General features: G+C 46.7%; 1 protein-coding gene across 2 annotated transcripts in view; it reads left to right on the top strand.

Moving 5' to 3' along the window:
• The window catches only part of LRRC8C (leucine rich repeat containing 8 VRAC subunit C), a 34,158-nt gene that overhangs the window by 11,611 nt on the left and 7,317 nt on the right, over positions 1-15,230 (top strand). The window contains exon 1 of one of the 2 annotated variants that reach the window (XM_057402727.1): positions 4,646-4,763. The exons of the other annotated variant lie outside the window; for it this stretch is intronic. The gene's annotated coding sequence lies outside the window, so the exon portion shown is untranslated. Of the gene's footprint in view, positions 1-4,645; positions 4,764-15,230 lie in introns of those variants that run through there. 2 annotated transcript variants of the gene reach the window in all.

The raw sequence follows: 15,230 nt of genomic DNA, 5'->3' as shown, positions 1-15,230 counted from the left end.
TGATCTGTTCCAGCAATTAACACAAAACATTGTTTATTTGGAGTTTAGGCAGCCAAGACTGCTGCTGTATTCTAGTGCTTTCCAATTCTGAGAATGCATTCTAATCCTGACTCTTTCCCAGCTAACAAGCATACCATATGTCTGATTACTCAGGTTCCCATGTAAAATAGGAAATTAAGAATTCCAGATGATTAACAAACATTTCTCTGTTTATTTTGAGATGACTCTTTTAAAATACCATAAAAAAGAAAATTACGGACCTGTTTCTCAAACATTTATTTTATCACTTTATCATTTAGCTGTATAAAAGGATATTTTCATTAAGAATGTGCTGTTTGTGTTTTTAAATTATGATCTATTGACAAAGGTTTGCCAGCAGTAAAACATCTGCAAATAACAGTTTAAAGACAGTGGACAAAAAAAGGGGTAATTCAGTGGTGGAATCTGGGGGGAGGTGGGGATTGAGTGACCAGGGAAAAAACATGCCAAGTTGTGGTCTAATGATAGTGAAAAACTTGAATTTTTACTTGAAACATCAAAGCCCAAAGTATGATGCAAAGCGGACCACAACCAACAGCCTCTGATCTCTTAGCAGGATGTCAGCCAGGAGGAGCAGGCCATGTAACTTGTGATTCAGTTCAATACAGCATCACAGCCAGGACAACAATCAGGATAGGTTACCCCTGTGGCAAGCAGAGACATCCCTAAAGGTAGAGCTGCTTTCTACTAATTTATAGTTTCTGTGCATATATTTGGTTGTGAGCGGACTCGCTTGTGCAAGGGGCTGGAGGCTGTTGAGAAAACCAAGTGTGAGAGAACCAACCATTTGACTTAAGGCGTATCTCTGTGAGTGCCTGAATGAGGGAAAGGAGATGTGGTGCCCATGCAGAAAAAAAGCCAGTCTGCATGTCAGAGCAGCTACAGCACTCTAGTTGGGAACATCAGAGGGGGCAGAGAGTGGGGAAAGGCTGGGAGGCAGGAGCTCTGAGGTCAGCAAGCCTGCTGATTGACCCTTCTCTAATATCCTTCCCCAGAAGGGTTTGTCCTTGCTACCGCTTGTGTATTCAATCACACCCATGAAGATGCATTGGTAGTAAAGAAGCCTCCCTTAGTTTAAAAGTAGTATTCAGTAACTATAAAGTGTTTGTTCTGAGCTCTGGCTGCTGGGCTGCATCCCTCCTGCCTCATGTGAGCTACCCCCACTCATTGCATCACATCTAAAATTAGCTAAGATGCTGTATCCTGGGAAGCACACTGCTCAGTGGCTCCAAGCTGCAACAGACAGAGCAAGTGTAGCTGTGTAGCTCCCTGGGTGGAAAGATGGTTTCTTTCCACCTGGTGATGATCAGAAGTGTAACAGAACGAGGTAAGGCATCATTCAAATCCAGGAGCTCTGGTTCGGCCAAAGGCAGAAAACAGGAGCTAGTCCTATTTCTTATAGTAGGTCTCTGTCTTGCTGTTTTCTCAGCAACATGAGGTACCTGGGGACACCTGTCAATAGTTGCGCTACGGAGAACTAGTTGGGCCAAATTCCCCCCTGATGCAATTGCCCTGCTTTTGTTGTAACTGTACCAATGATGAATGTGCCTCCTCTTTACTTAGGAACAAGAAAAGAGTGCATGAGATTAAACATCCTTTCAGTGTTTTCCTTCTGATTAATGCAACTTTTAGTACACAGAAAATGCTGTAGGCTTAAGAAAAGTTCTGAAGCTTTGCTTCTCCTGCCCAGTCTCAGCCATTAGCACCCCTGCAATGTATTTTAGAAGTCTGTATTTCCAGTGTGTTAATACTACTTAAACATCTGGTGCACTTAAAATTCATATTTCAAATCCACTAATCTGGGGGGAGAGGGGTTAAGATGTGAAGCTAGACAAAAGCGAACTAAGGGAGAAGATAAACTCTGACAGACGCTGCAAGCAGCCAGGAAGAACAAGAGCTGTCAGAGTCTGCATGCTGGATTTGAGCCGAACCAAATCACAGAAGCAGTTTTTCAGTACTTGGTCTGAAAGCAATTTAGCTTTTCTGTGTTAGCGGATTATGCTGTTTTCAACAGTTGTTGGAGAGATGAGTGATGAAAAGCGTTTTCATTCCGGGTATGTTTCCAAGTAGAGAATGCTCTTGCATTCAAATCCACCTTCTTGCCCTAATCTCTCCTGAAGCTGAGAGGGGATGTGGTCTGTCAAGCTCTGCACAGCACCATCCCCTCAGCCCAGCCACAGGGCTGCTTTGGGGACCCCAGGTTTTTGGGTCTGGGATGGCTTTGAGTTTTTCCAGGGAGAAGAAGAAGGTGGCGGCTGCATCCTGCAGATGGTATGTTGGTGCTGAGCAGGGACTTCAGGTCTGGGCATCCTGAACCTGGCTCACGCTCTGGATTGACCCCATGGGTACATGAACTGTCATGTAATAACTGATAGTATTACTGACAGTGCCATCTGTCCTTGTGTCCAGCTGGGTTTGGAGGCTGGTCTGTGATAGCTTTAACGCTGGGTACAAACCAGCACCACTCATGGGTTTGGTGTAGGTTAAATACCGCAAGGCAGCACTTGGGAGCAGCAGTAACACTTCCGGAGTTTGTAAATTATGAACCACAGAAGAGGACAATAAATAGTAAAGCCAATGTGCTAAGTTTGCAGTAATGGCATTTCTTATGTGACGTGTCCCCCTTTCCTCTGGAGTCAACAGCAACTAGAGAGGCAACCAGAAATCAAAGGATGTCAAAAACCTGCACTTACACACATGGTTTAATCCCATTTCTGTTGCTTATCCTTTTGGTAGAAAGGATACTTTTAGTAAATAAACACCCCCACATTACTTCAGACACCGCCTACCAAAAATAATGCATGGTCATACAGAAAATGATGCAGGAATTCAAAAACACACTAGTTTTCTGCAGGTAGCAAGTTGGTTTTTTTTCCACTGGAACAATGGTATCTGGAGCCCCAACTGTGTTTTTAACATCAAAGATGAATTTTTGGGCCTTCTTTCACTAGCTCACCTACCAGAACTGCACTAAGCCTCTACTCCCAAACCCACCACCTCTAATAACCCAGGGACCATGTTTCCTATTGTGGTATTGGTGATCTTGTCTGTAATGATTCTTCACAGGGGAGGCTTAGCTCAGTCCTTCAAGTACTGCAGCAGCTCTGAACAAAAATAACCCCAAAGTCCACAACAGGAAATGTTAACAATGGCAGGATTACTGGACCCTGTGTCACCGTAAATGAGCAACTGAGAGGGACTTCAGGGAACAGCAGCACCATGATTAGGTAATGGGAGGGACTGACCTATGAGAAAGGACTAAATGAGCTAAGCGATGATGAAAGGGTGAACAGCAGAACTGCCGCAAATGTTTGAAAGAAGAAACCATCCAGGACAGGGAGGGATTCTCAAAGCTGCTGCCAGGAGTTGAGAGTAATGGAAAGAAATCAATAAAATGAATGCAGCAGTCACCATAACCATTTCTTTAGCTCAATAAAACCACCCAACCTGGTGCTTTTGTCCATATGGAAACCTTGCTCATTCACCCCATTTTATTCCTCAGCCATATCCCCAAAGCATGGGGCTAACACTTATAATTATGTCATGGTGCATTATTGCTGACATCTTTTAGGCTGGCAGCTCTGAAGGACTGTGAGGGAGCTATGCCAACAACCTCCTCATTTCTTGAGGTGCCTCAGAAAGCCTCAAGGCTTTGGCTGAGGGAAGCAGTCCTGCACTGCAAAGCACTTCAGCAAACACTTCAGTCAGATGATGAGCTGGACTCCTACAGCTATAAATCACACCCGTGATTCCCACATGAGGACCCTGAGTAAGCCCTCAGCGGTCCCTGAAGCAGATGGGTCAGAAAGCACAGAGAGTCAGAATTACCCACAGCTCTCCATGGCAGGCCTTCAGTCTGCATCCCAATCCAGTTAATATCCTTGCAGCAAAACAGCTGTGAGGCCTCATGCTGTATTTGTTTCCATTAAATCCCCCCCAGCGGGCTTATATGTTTGTATTTGTTTACATATTTGTACTGTCCCCAAGGGATACTCAACACTATTCCTAAGGTTCGAGGCGAGTCATTAGAGGGCAAGAACCTCCCTCTGATGCTGACATTGTCCCCTCTCTTCCTTCTGACAGAGATGTAAATCTTTCTTGGAAACGCTGGACAAAAGTCCCTTCAAATATGCGGTTTCTTTCCACAGCAGTTTTCAGTCTGCGCTTCTTTGTATTGCTGGGCCAGGAGGTTGTGTTTCCAATTGTCGCTCTCCGAGACGTTTGTCTATTGTTAATGGGATCCCAGCCGCTTTACAGCCTGCACTCTTTATAGTCCCCCACGGCCCCGTGCCTTGAGGCTGAGGGCTTCCCATCACAATTAGCGCTGCCCCCCTCGGGGCTCCCTTACACCGACTTCACTCCGCATCTCTTCGGCCGGCGTCCGCTCCGCCCGGGGATGCCGCGGGCCCTCCCGACGGCCTCGGCGGCCGCCTCCCCCTACCGAGACCAGGGGGAGGCCTGCGGGGCGGCACGTCCGGCCCCGGTGCTGCTCTGCCCGGCCGGACCGGCGCCCCCCGGCCGCCGTCTGCGTCAGGCCGGAGACGTGGCCCCGAAGCGGAGGGGGGCGGAGCGGCGGCGGGCGGAGCGCGGCTGCGGGCGGCCTGGCCTCCGCTCCGCTCCCCGCCCCGCCCGGCCCGGCACGGCCCTGCCCGCCGCGCTCAGCCCCGCACCGCGGCATGACCGCGCTCCCGCACGGCCGCCCCTGACCCCTCGCACCCCGCCAGGTAAGAGCCACCGGCTGCCTCCTCCCGGCCGTCCGCGATGCGCCGGGGAGGGGGCCGCGGAGGGGATGGGGCCGGCTCTGCGCTCCGGTAGGGAGGGAAGGGGCGGCGAGACCCGGCAGCGTCTGCGGGATTGCGCTCTGCCCGCCGGTGGCATCGGTGGTGCTGCCCCATCCCTGCGCCGCGCCGGGGGAGGCAAACTTTATCTGGTCTCGCCGCCGCCCCAGCCCGCCCCATCCATTCCCTGCCGGGCCGCGGCGCTCGGGCGGCCCCAGGGGTGCCCGGCGGGGCGGCGGCGCGGGGCCAAGCGGGGCTTCCCGGCAGCGGGGCCGGGAAGCAGTCAGTGGAGACGGGCGGGTTGAGGGAAGCCCTTGGCGGTGTTTCCCCTGGGAAAGAAGCGCAAACCCAGCGCAACTCATCCCGCGTTACAGGGAGGTGGCAGCAGCGCGTTGCGGGCAGCGCGGTCCCTCGGCGGGGTGCTGGTTGAGGGTGCCGGCGGGTCTCTGTCGCGGGCCGGGGAGGAGCGCAGCCCCCGGTTGCACTACGAGGCTCTGGCGTGCCCCTGGCTCTGCTTTCGAAGAGATTTGAGGAGGAAAAAGAAGCCAGTCCTCATCTGAAATCGGTTCAAAGCCAGCTCTGCCTCGTCGCAGTGTGATGGGCGGTTTTGTTCGTTATTCACGAAATGCAGTTTGTCCAGTTCACTGGAAAGAGTTGACCAAGCAAAATGAGAGGCTTACGAAAGACTGCCGAGTGCATCCTGCTAGAATTTCTTTAGGGTGAAAACGTGTAGAAGTGAGGTGTTTTATTGCCCAGATCAGTGTGTGAGCTAGGCTTGCGTTTGTTAATTCTTTTACTTTCAGAGTAAGTGCTTTCTGTGAGGGAAGACTCAGTATTATGAGCAGCACTGTTTGAAAACAGTGTTTGCTCCCACAGAGTGCTGTAGGCTTGAGTGATGCTGTGGAACATTGGGCAGGCAGAAAGGTGCTTTGCAAGCTAGTGGAGGAAAAGATAGCAACACTGGAAATTAATAATAATTAAAATATCTCCCTTCCCAATTCAACCAAGTTTGCACATTTCCCTCCCCCTGCTTCTACTTTTCTTTTTGGCATGATGAAGGCAGTCTGGAGGGTAGCACTCACTCTTCTGGACATGCCTCTTTGCCCATGTGGTTCAGATCAGCATCAAGAGCTAGGCTTAGCACAGGTCCGAATGATCCCTAAGTTTAACCTGGCCTTGGGTTCCTTCTGTCTTGCAAGTGCCATGGGGCTGACAGCGAGGCGCAGCAGCCTGGTGCTGAGCACCTGTGGTCTGTGAATCATTTCCTTTTCCAGTTGCGTTCTGAGTTTGTTACATGTGTGGCCACGGGGATGCTGTTTTTTTCCAGTCTGAATGCTAACGGGCCCTGCTGGAGGCTTACTGTAATGTAACTTTCTGTGGGCTTTTTGTTATTTGCTCCTGTAAGCGACTTTAGAAAGAAGCTTCTGATGGAAAGCCTAAAAATGTAGTTACTTTGTGTGACTGGTATTGGAAAAGGCCTGTGCTGGTTGGCAGTGAGCGACAAAACCAGAGAGTGCTGAATTCTTTGCGCGAGTTCCTTGCCTCAGTGCTTGGTGCTACCTTGCAATGAGTTCCTGTACCAGTTGGAGCTGATTGCCTCTCGCATCTGGGTTTTGAGGCCCACGATGAGGGGCTCTGAGGGAGTAGAGATGGTGATACAATACTCAGGTGGCCTCAGCACCAGAGTGACACGCAGCAAGACCCAAAATAAGGAATTGGGTCAGAGTGCTGGGAGGAGCAGTTCCCCTGATTGTCCATTGACCTCAGTTGCAACAGTTGAAGTGGCCTCTATTCAGCCCCAGAAAGGCACTTCCCAGAGCAAGGCTTTTTGAATGCTGCGGGAAGTAGAAAGCATTTCAATTACTGTCCAAACAATTCACAATAACAGGAGCTAGTGTTTGATTTTACAGGGCTTCTTTTCCTCTTTGAGAGAATTCAGTGAAAAGGTATTGTCCTTGCTGTCACAGAGTTGTACAGGGCAGGGGAGGGACTGTGTATTAAAGGAAACCCTGAAAATAAAACAGTTTACCTCAGGGAAAACAAAAGAGAACCTCCAAATTCCCTTAAAAACCTAAGTTAGTAGAGCAGAGAAGCCATTCTCCTTCAGAGTGATTTGCCAGAAGAATGTTAACAACTGTTGGATTTCACATGCTCAACATAATGGAAACTTTACTCTCGTCTTCATACTTAAGCTGTTTGCCCGGTGATTTTTTGTGACAAAACCCTGGTGCAGATCCAAGCTATAGTGCAATGACTTGTGTTGGGGTTGTCGTTTCTAAGATCTCTTTCCCACTGGGAGGATACTGGGTTTGATTCACTCTCTCAGGCATGTGTGAGTATGCCCTTTGCTCCACTGCTTTCATTCATAATGCAGGGCAGGCATCGCTGGCTTCCAGGCAAGCCAAGCATCTTAGAGCTGTCTTTAAACCTGACAGAGCCTGGCTCAGCTTTTCTTCACTGTATTCATCCTAGTGCCTGACACAAGCAATTAATCAGACACAGCATAAGCTTTACAACTGTAAACTTTCTGTATCATCCAGAGAGCCATAGGCTTGGATCAGGATGATATTTCCAGACAGTTTCCTAGTCTGGAGGTTGTGTCCACTCTGATCCCATCTCCTGTGAAGGGCTGATTTACAGTCTAATGTTCAATCAGGTCAGGCTTTTGAAAGGTAGAATAGTGCCATGTGTGTGCTTTGCACATTTTCCATTTGCTTGGGAGAATCGTTCATTAAGATACAGTGCATGGTTTTCCTTAGTTTTAAAGTAAGGCAAAGGCACCCAGAGGTGCAGATTGGCACCTTTCTGCATGGAAAGTTGCTGTTGCTGCTGTCATGGTGAGTGCAAAGTTCTACTGAGTTTGAGCCAGCATAAATGAAAACACTTGGCCCTGTAAAGTAGCATTAAAAATCCATTTCTCACTCTCAAAGTAAATTTTAACTTTTCCATTGGCTTTCAAGTGAGCAGCATCCAGCCTTTTGTACCAACTTCAGATCCTGGGCTAAACCACTATTAGCTGAAAACGGAGATGCTAGCTTGCATCTCCCTTCAGTGGCAATAGCGCATAGTGATTCTGTATTGATGGGAACCCCAAATTCCACGAGCCAGCAATACAGTAAGACTGCTGAAATGCTGAGAACATTTCCAGTTTTATTCACGTGGCACTGAAAGCAAGGTGGGATTTTTGGATTAATTGTTTGCTGTGGAGCACATGGGGAAGCAGAGCACAAGTCAAGCCTTGCCTGGAGCATGCAGTGGGGTAAGATCCAGATATAAGTGTACTTTACAGCAGAATGCGGCAGCTCAGAAGTGCAGGTTGCTGTCTGCAAGCAGGTTTGGTGTTCTGAGCACCGTTGGAGATCTCATGTTCCAGTTGATGTGAATGAGCTGTCTCAGGGGTAGGTAGTTTTCATGGGTGTTCACAGACAATATTGCTGGAAAAGCCTTTTGTAAAGTGTAATGTGATTAAAAAAAAAAAGCATTTGCTCTTTGCCATCATTTACCCATCACAGCATAATTTCAAAGACCTGCACACCCACTCTAGTGTGGTCAGACACCCGCCTCAGCAGCAGCTTTGATCTCACAAAGTTAAGGCTTGACGGAAACAGCCTTTCTTTCTGTTCTTGTGATGCAGCTACAGACTTCTTGGTGGAGCAAGTTTAGAGCTAATTCCCCTTCAGTGGACCATGGCTGGACACTGGGAAAGTCCTATAGTAAATTTAGGCAGATACTTCTGGTATTCCACATCTCTGAAGTTTATGATCCTTTAAAGTCATCTTGTGTGAACAGGTTCTGTAACTGTTCATATTTATCTTCGAGTGTGTGTAGATCCCATCAATTTAATGTGCTTGGATTTACTTTCTTATTCTTTCAGGCGTACGAATGGGACTATGAGCTTTATTTTTATTGTCAGGGATTTCTTGTCACAAAAGATGGTTCAGGGGGAAGAAAACTCATCAGCTGTGTTTTGGGCTGAGAATACCTGTGTGTTTATCCAGGCACTTTGGGGTTCGTGGTTTATGAGACTACTGCAAAGTGTAGAAGGCTCTCTTGTGTAGCATGCAAGTAGGAGCAGAAAAGATCCTTTATATGAGAAAGTCTCACAAATGGTGAAAACAGGCATTTCTTTACTGGTTTTGGCTGAATCGCTGCATAAAAAGTTTTTAACTAACTTTTCAGATGGTTGAGCTGCTTAAGGCTCAGAATGGACCCTTTGTGCTTCCTGTCCCAATTAGGAATTAATTTTTAATTACATAAGCTGAACTTTCTTATTATGAGCACTTTTATTAGCCTGAGGCCCCTGACTATTCCTTTGACAACGAAGGCACTGGTTTGTGTAATACTGCCTGTCCTTTGACATGCTACAGCATTGTTTCTGTCTTCATTATTTGAGTGTGTTAAATAAGTGTTTGTGGAAAACCTAGTGCAACTTTGGTTAAAGCTTGGTGTGAGTTTACTTTTCTCAATCATTAAGACATATTTCAGGAGTACTAAAATACCACTTGCTGGGCAGTTTCTTGCTCAGTGCTTTGATTTGCTGCTAAAAGTTTTCACTGGCATTAAGAACATTTTGCAGCTCTGGAAAGAGGGCCAGGAGCTTGAGTGATAGCCTTGATAAACCAAGAATGTTACTCCCAGAGCTGAAAAATGGAAAGTATTGCCTTTGAAGTAGTCTCTGACATGGAAATGCAGAGTGTACTTTCCTTTAGATTTGGACAAATAGCTCAGCAAAGCCAAATCTCCACATAGGCCTGTGTGATTTCATGGAGACTTTATCTGGCTGAATGTGGCCCTAAACATTTTTCGGCCTCAGTCTGGCCAAGTTGAAGTCAAAGAGCTGCTGACAGTAGGAAGCCTTTTTGGTGTGTAATACATGAAAAAGTACCATGACTCAGTTGAAGCAAACAACAAGGTTATTGTCTGGGATCCGTCACCAAAACTGCACTTTCTGTACGTGTAGGTGGAAATTGCAGCATATATTTTGAAATGTTGTTTATTAAAGTTCTTCCTCCTTCCATCCTTTACGTCTCCTCTTTATATCCCTTATGTCTCCTCTGAGTTCTTGATTCAGACCTTTAAGCTTCCACTGCTACAGCAGATGCTACCAACAGCAGAGCAGGGGGACTCCCTGATGCCTCTGAATCCACTGTGCTCCCTTCCGGGTGTGTGCAGACAGCCCGGGTTGCACACCTTTTGTAGGACCACCAACTTGTGGGTGCTGAATGATGTCTTCTGTGGGCTGACTGTATGTTGTCTGCTCCTCAGGCTGCAAACTAATACTAGCTGTGGCATGTAATTTGGGTAAGGTGTAGTATGAAATCAGATTCACTCCAGTGGCTTTGCATTCAGACTCAACCACTGCAGAGAACTGGAAAAAGCAGTGTGTTGTGGTTTTGTAGTACTGTTCATTCATATTGACCACCAAAGGTAGTAAAGAAAGTAGATACCTTTCTTCTTTTGCAGCTGGAGAAGTGATGGTACGGCAAGTCATTTTGGCATGCCCAAAGCAGGAGCTCAGGGACTCCATAGCCAGCTCCCAGTGGGAACCCCTGACTCCTGCTCTGTGATTCCTCCAGGCCACATTTCCTTGCCAGCCTCAGCCCCGAGAAGATGTATTTGTTTGAAAATGCTGTAAACACATGGACTTTTAAAAATAACTGCTTGGATGCAAATGGTTTGTTTTTAATAGTTTCCCAGTTCCTTAACTTAGCATTTATGTTTCAGCAGCAGCATCATTTGTTTGTATTTCTTACTTCAGGGTGATGGTATTTCTTCATATGAAAATCTGCCTTACAGTCAATGGAACAAAAAGTAACCCAGCGTGTTTGAAGAAGTGGCCATGTATGATACTTTTTTGCCCTACTCCCAAACAGGATTCAAAGGAGTTTTTCCAACCCCAAAATGTCAATTTTGTGTTTAAATTTCATATGACAGGAAACACCAGCGGCTGTAAAGCCTTGTAGGGGAACTGGTCTCCTGAAATGCCTCAAATACAGGGAGAAATTAGTAGCAGAGATATTATTGTATGCCAGCATAGTCCAGGAATTATTTCACTGCACACACAGTGTGTGTGAGAATACACAGATAAGGATGGAACATCAACCTTTTGGGAATTAGGAGTTGCTAATTCCAGCCCTTATCATTTTATTTCCCCCTTAGTCTAATCTCAGTTAGCCAGACTTGGTGCCTTGTCTCTGGGCCCACTTTTAGTCCTCTCCAGGTTAGGTGATGAAGTGAAGCAGGCTGGTTATCTGTGATCTGTGGTGCCAGCACTGGCAGTGCCAGGAGCTCTGCAGGGCTCGTGGACACACACTGGAGATGAAGTGTTCAGCTGATGAGACATACAAAACCCAGGTTTCCAAAGGTTTATAAAGCAGCCAGCTCTGGCAGCTGATCGCACTGCAGTAAAAAATGCAGTACCAAGCCATTTTCATGCCAGGCTGTGCCTATCGAGCCCGGCTAGAGGAGACTGTGGCCCTAAGCCCCAGGGCTCTGCATGGACCAGTGATTTTACTTAAATTGGGTGTTTAAGAATACATCACTGTGAACCTGACTGCCGAACACCCATATCCCGGCTTATTTAGCTGTGTTGGTGTGCAGTTCACAATCAAGCAAAATAAGAATGCACAATTCTTCTGTCCAGTGCAGCCCCAGGCTCTGTGCTGAGAAGCACTTGAGCTAAACTTCAGCTGAGGCCAGACAGCACCAAACCACCTGAAGAGCCACTTTATGGTGTTTATATGGAGTTACAAACATTTACAGGCAGGAACAGCTGGACATGATGTTCAGGGTGTGCAGCGCCATGTCCTATGTAAAGCAAAACCTAGTGGAGTACAGCCCTTGCACATGTAGCCTGCAGCACTCGAGCTCTGTCATGTCCCTGCCACCAGGTCACAAGCTCATTGTGTGGTCAATGTGTGCTGTGCTCTGTTCCTTTAATCATAGAATGATTTGGGTTGGAAAGGACCTTAAGATCACCCAGTTCCAATCCCTGCCACGGGCAGGGACACCTTCCAGTAGAGCAGGTTGCTCCAAGTCCCTGTGTCCACCCTGGCCCTGAACACTGCCAGGGATGGGGCAGCCACAGCTTCTCTGGGCACCCTGTGCCAGCGCCTCAGCACCCTCACAGGGAAGAACTTTTTCCTTGTAATAAAGATGAATATGCAATAAATCATGTATGGGAACCAACCCAGAGACCTACTCACAGCACTGTTCCCAAAAGGCATTCCGTAATTTATCCTAACGCGTGCAGTATGTTGAAAACAGCCAGGAGGGTGGGGTTTGCCTAGCCCTGCACTTCTTTCAGTAGATCTGATGCGAAACACCAGGCAGCCCAGTCTGAATTGCCTCTGGTGGACATCTCGACCTTGACCCTTCTCAGTGTATTCAGCTTGGCTGTGGTTGTGGCCCTGTGGTTACCAGCCCAAGGCTTCTGACATCAAGGGGAAAGCTCCTTCCCTGGGGGGAGGGAGCCATGTCCATAGCATCTGGGATTTGCTTGGACTCAGCACCGTTCTCTGGAGGTGGTGGTGCTGATCCTGCATCTGAGGAGGGTTGGTGGGATGTCAGGGAACTGCGGCTAAACATCAGCTGGCTAATCATTTAAACATCCTTTCTAGTCAGCTTAAGAGACCTCAGGGTTTTATGCTTCCCAGTTGTAAATGTCACTATTTCTGCAGTGTTATCTCTCCTCCTGCTGCATTCCTCCTCTTTTTCCCTCTGGTGTGTTATTCATATCCTGCCCTATTGAACCATTAAACCCTGGATGTTAATTGCCTGTCCAGCACCAATTCTGGTGTGTGGCTATGGATTTTCCCCTAAAACAAGCAATTGATGGCAGCAATTGCTTCAATGCATGGCAACACGATCGAGTAACCGCTGTTGGAAGCATGAAATAGCAGAGTGCTCTCTTTTAATCAGTGTCTCTACAAACTGCTGTGAGAGCTGAGGTGGGGCTGAGTCGGAGCAGGATTGATGGTTTCCTCCAGCAGCGTATTGAGGGCTGGTGTCAATCCACACAGCTATGTTCTGTACAGTGAATGAAGTTACTCTGTGAGAATCCGCTTAAAAATAGCAACCGTCACCTAGCAATAGCTGGAGAGTGGGGCCTCAATGTTGCTAGGAGCTAAAAGCAATTTTATTTGGGGTTGTACCAGGGGGGCACCTCTCTGAGCATTAATGTGGTTTTTCTGCGTAAAGTATCTCTCGGGATGCTTTAGGATGAATACAGCTTGATGGGGGGGTGTCATGGGGAAGAGCAAAACTAGTTCATCTTCCCACTGCTGGTTAGCCACTGTGTGCAAAGCAAATGTTCCACCCAAGTAACAGAAAACTAAGTGAATTATTTTACTTGATATGTTTGAGTGGCAAAATGTACATTTTCAGTTTACTTTTTTGCTGCCAGTATCTTTGCCCAGTTTTGATGTGAATCTGTCCAAGGTGGAAAGTGAGCAGTGACACGGAGATGGATGTTAAGCTCTATTAGCAATTGGTGTATTAAATGGAAGAAGGTCTAAAAAAATGAGAAAAGCCCTTTTGTATTGAGAAGCTACTGAATTCTGGAGGGACTAGAAATTATGTTACTTCTCTCCCCACTTCAAAGCACTTACGCTTTGCCTAGAAAGGTTGGACCAGAGCATCCTCGAGTTCTCTTCTAACCAGGGGTTCTATGATTCATATCCATTTCTCCAGCCACAGGTGGCAGGAAGTTAATGGGTTAAGTTCCTTTCTGCTCTGCAGCACATCGAAAGGGCTGCCCCATTGGTAACACACATTCTTCTCTTCACCCACTGGCAAGAGCCAGCATCCCTTTCCAGCTGTCCCCACCACTTTCCTTTGTGCACTCTGATGAAGGCTAATTGCTGAGAAGCTGTTTTGCTCCATGGTGTGGCCATTTCACAACCATCCATTGATTCAAAGTCTTGATTTAAGTCTGTTTTGTTTCCAGTACTTTCCTCTCTGATGTGGTTCTATTTATTCTTCTTAGCTCCTTTAGGTCACATTACTTGTGTCTTGCTTCTAATCACCCATGCATTAGCTTATTCCTCTAGTTAGCTTTTCTGCTGGAGTAAATACCACACCTTCCTTGTACCTGGATTCCCATATTTCATCTTACTGTCATGTATTCATTTTCAATAATCAAGCTTTCTATATTTCCTAGAAATATAATAATAACAGTAGTATCTGTATTAATTTCTTTCCCCTCAGTTTTGTTTTGTTTTGGGGGGTGTTTTGTTGGTTGTTCTTTATTTAGTCTGTCAAGTGCTTAGCTCCTTTGTGCAGCATTGCTTAACAGCTAGTACAACTGTTTTTACCCCAAGTTCCTATTTTATTTCCTTCTGGTAGCTGATTACCAGATTATTTCTCTCATGTACGAACTTTTTTTCTCTAGGGACTGAGGATTATTAGAAATTCAAGAGAAAAGAAAAAAGAGAATGAGTTCTGATTTTAATTGAAAACAAACGTCCAGTACTCACAAGTCAGTATTTCCTAAAGTAGGTTAGAATAGTACTTAACATAAGTCAGGCTCCACATTTCAACTACAATGTAGTATGCCATTAAATAGTATTTGGATTGTGAGTGAACTGAATTAGTAATCCTGTCTTCGTTTTCACCAGCTGAAATGTTGAATTCCTTTTATCTCCTTGTTATAAGAAGAGGTAAGAATGTACAGTAGATGCTGTGCTGTCCCACAGACGGCTGTGATTTGGGCTGCAGTGTGACATATTAGCACAGAATCATGGAATCATAGAATGGTTTGGGTTAGAAAGGACCTTCAGATCATCCAGTTCCAAGCCCCTGCCATGTGCAGGGGCACCTCACCTTAGACCACGTTCCCCAAGGCTTGTCCAACCCTGCCTTGAACACTGCCAGCGATGGAGCATTTACCACTTCTCTGGGCAATCTGAGTGGCTCACCACCCTCACAGTAAAGAACTTCTTTCTTATATCCAACCTGTACTTCCCCTGTATCAGTTTGAACCCATTACTTCTGTTTTGGTTTGTTTAAATTCGTGGTTGACAGAATCACTTTACTTCATGCAGACCTGGTTTGTGCATGGTTATAAAAGAGTCTGGCAGGGGTGCAGCCGTGGTTGAAGCAGTGGGGAAGAGCCAGACTCTGGCCACAGCCAGGAGGGAATGTTCAGGATTGGTCTGAGCCATGTGGAACTTTTGTGTCTTTTCTGAGGCCTCAGAGCCACTGCTAGTAGATGTTCTTTCAGTCAATGGACAGGCAGGTCAGAAGGGAAAAGAAGCGAGAAGGAAGAGTAGTTTTGTGTAATCCTGTCCTGTTTGCAGATACAGCAGCGCTGGTAAGCCTGCATTTCTCTGCACTTCCTTCCAGCATTTCCTCTTTACTGCTAGTGCAGCAAGGGGAGAAGCAATCGGGTTTCTGCAGAGGACGCTGGAAAAC

Source organism: Pezoporus wallicus, unplaced genomic scaffold (assembly GCF_028554395.1).
Source record: "Pezoporus wallicus isolate ANWC-B61680 ecotype Strahan unplaced genomic scaffold, APGP_CSIRO_Pwel_v1 contig_8333, whole genome shotgun sequence".
In the NCBI taxonomy this organism is placed as follows: domain Eukaryota; kingdom Metazoa; phylum Chordata; class Aves; order Psittaciformes; family Psittacidae; genus Pezoporus; species Pezoporus wallicus.
This window is presented reverse-complemented; position numbering and strand designations above follow the sequence as displayed.